This window comes from Pteropus medius, unplaced genomic scaffold (assembly GCF_902729225.1).
Source record: "Pteropus medius unplaced genomic scaffold, Ma_sr-lr_union100, whole genome shotgun sequence".
Classification (NCBI taxonomy): Eukaryota; Metazoa; Chordata; class Mammalia; order Chiroptera; family Pteropodidae; genus Pteropus; species Pteropus medius.
Window position 1 is genome coordinate 12,079,691 of NW_024354503.1, and position 3,301 is coordinate 12,082,991.

Here is a 3,301-nt window from a genome sequence, read left to right on the forward strand (position 1 = left end):
TCTCTAATAACCTATGATGTGGAGCATCTTTTCATATGCGAATTTGCCATCTGTGTATCTTCTTTGGTGGGATGTGTATTAAGATCTTTGGCCTATTTTTAAAATAGGTTTTGTTTTCTTACTGTAGAGTTTTAAGAGTTTTTTGTTTTGTTTAGTTTTTGTATATTTTGGATCATAGTCCTTTCTCAGATGTCTTTTGCAAACATTTCCTCCCAGTCTGTGACTTGTCTCTCATTCTCTTGACATTGTTTTCCACAGGGCAGAAGTTTTTAATTCTAATGAAGTCCGGCTTATCAATGATTTCTTTAATGGATCATGCCTTTAGTTTTGTATCTAAAAAAGTCATTGCCATACACAAGGTCATCTAGATTTTCTCCTATGTTATCTTCTAGGAACTCTTTTCATCTTCAGTAGAGAAAACTGAGGGGTAGAAAAGTAGTGATTTTCCTAGTCACTTAGTAACTGAGGAAGAAAAGGCCAAAATCTTTGTGTCCTGAATCTCTATGCAGTGCTTTTGCATAGCCCACCTCAAAGTCTCCCTGACTCAGCAATCTACCCTTGATTTAGTCCACACAATTTTTCTGAACCAAACTCCTTTTCTGGGAACACAGCCTTCCAGTGTAAACTGTCTAGACTTGGTCCTCTAAAGCTTCTTAGCCTGTCTTAGTTATCCCATCTCCTTATACAATGAAGAGAGCATCTGTAGTGAGTGCTGCAATGTGTCATGTAGGTCCCTCCGTAACACTGAAGGACTTTATTTCCTCAGCCGCAGGGCATATTGTCCACAGAGACTTCAGCTGTCAGTCTTCTTCAAAATAATTTAATAGGTATCACTTCACTCAAATTGAATTAAATTAATAGGTATCACTAAAATAAATTAATAGGTATCACTTCACTCAAATTTCTGCCACCCTTTCCTAGTTAGCTTGTATCCAATGAATAGTTAATGTGGAGATACAAATGCCTGGCCCTTCCCCGCAACTTTGCACAACTCTACGGGCCATTCCAGACTCAGATCAGCCCAAGGAATCAACTGAAGTTTTGTCGAGGTTGCCTTGTAGCCCAGCTTCTCCTTCTGCACAATTCTGCTTTCTCCTCTCTTTTTTTTTTCCATAAGTATTATTCTCAAGAGCAATCTGTAATATACTTCTTGCATGCTACTCTCTGTTTCAGAGTCTGCGTCCTGGGAACCCAGGCCATGGTAGTTGGTGCCAGGAGTAGTCTGAGAAACTACATGCTAGTATGAGATTTTGTACCTGGATCACTTGCTGCTCAGTTGGTAATGAGGACCTCCACCAGCCACCTGGCACAAGATGGCAGTGCTAAGCACCGAAGAAGAGTCACCACAGACACTAGGATTCTGGAGCAAGACCCTGCCAGCTGTAATAAATAATAATACACCTCTTGAATAACAGCTTCTGGCATGCTACTGAGCCATGGTAGAGATGGAATGACTGATCACAGATGATCATCAAATAGCCAAAACTGTTTATCATGAACAGAATTCTGTCATACCCTTCAATTCATAAGGTTGGATGGGCCCAGTAGCCATCTATTGAAAGATGGAAGTAGCACATGAGGGATTAAGCATAAGAAGACAAGAAGACACAAGCAAGGTATCTGGGCAAGTAGCTCAGAACTCCATACCATCCATCACTCTTACAGCGGAACCTCTTTCTCAGCTCATGCTTATGACCGTAGGATCCCTAACAACTAGTCGATGAATGAGGCAAAAACCTGAGCTGTATTCAAAGTTGACGTGGCTATATATGTGAGCTCAAGTCGCAATCCTAGCAGGGGTAATTAACCCTGATTATCAGGATAAGGTATGGCTTCTCTTACACAATGGAGGCAGAAAGAACTATGTGACCCAAACAATCTACTTGGATGCTTCTTGATTCTCCCTTGTCCAGTGATAAAAGAGTGCAGCAGCCACAGTCTGATAAAAACAGGATGACAAGGGGTGAGATTCCTCAGGGATGAAGATATGGGTAATGCCACTGAAGAAGCCATCAAGCCCCCAGAAGTGCTAGCCAGGAGGTAGGGGAATCTATAATGATTGAAGAGGAAGGAAATAATGAGTATCGGCTATGACTCTGGAACCAGCTGTAGTGCTCGGACTAACTTTCCTCTCGTAAGTTTCCCTCAGGAGAATCTCCCCATCCCTCACGACCCACTCCAGAATCCTAGAGGAGATGCTTGCAGAACTTAAAGTAGTGGATATAAGCAGTGTAAAGGAAATACTAGTGTAGTTGCACTGTCCATATCCCTCTTCAGCATTCAAGGGCTTATCCCTCCACCTGCTTGGGGTGCCATGTAGATACCCTCAGGTGTCACCCCTGTGCAATATTTGCCTTGGCCAAAGAGAGTTACCTTGGTCAAGGCCACATGCTTCCTTTCTACAGCAGCCCACATCCAAAGACTGGGGGAAAGTGTCTTTGAAGAATACTGGTTTCTTAGTGGTTGCTGTGTCCTCAAAACAGGAAGTATTTTGCATGTGGTAGTTTATTAATACATTTCTATTTATTTGAACTGGAAGCTAGTAAGGTATGAATGTCTAAAGTCTTTATGGTTAATACCAAAGCGAAGTGCCAGCTGGCCTGCCAGGGAAGGCTACAGGCTTGCAGCTGGACTTGGGGAAGGGGTAGCCTGAGGCTAAGGAATTTAATGAGCCTGATCCTGCCTACCAAGAGCCTTCAAATCAATTACCTTTCCCTTTGAAACCCTACAGTACTTGCAGTATATGCCATAAAGTGTAATAATTTAATATTTTAATTTGTGGTCATCTTTTTTCCATGAAAGTGTATAAGCTTTTTCAGCATTAGGACCAGTTTTTTAACATCTCTATTTTCTATAGCACCTGGTATGATACTGAAGACATAGAAGATGCCAATCAGTTGACCTCTAACCTAGCTAGTGGCTACAGTTTATATCCCCAAATTCCCAGGTGTAGTAGCGTTATAGGTTTTACTTTAATTTACTGAGTATCTGTCATATGGAAGAACACTGGGGGGAGAAAAGTGTCACAGATGAAGGGGAGAACAACAACACTATGCTCCCAAAGGTGGCAAACTTCCCTCTTAATCTCTCTATCTCCCTGTTTACATTTCATCACAAGGAGTAAAAGGTTTCTTTGTTCTCTTTCTAGATCTGGAGTGAGTCAGCATTAAGATTTTTGTTTGCTTGTTTGTTAGTTTAGCAGAACCATCTTCCATATTCCTAGAATCATGGGATCTTGGCAGGACACACTCAACTTAGGGGGGAAAAAAAAGAAAGAAAGGCTTCCTCCTCTATTTGCTTC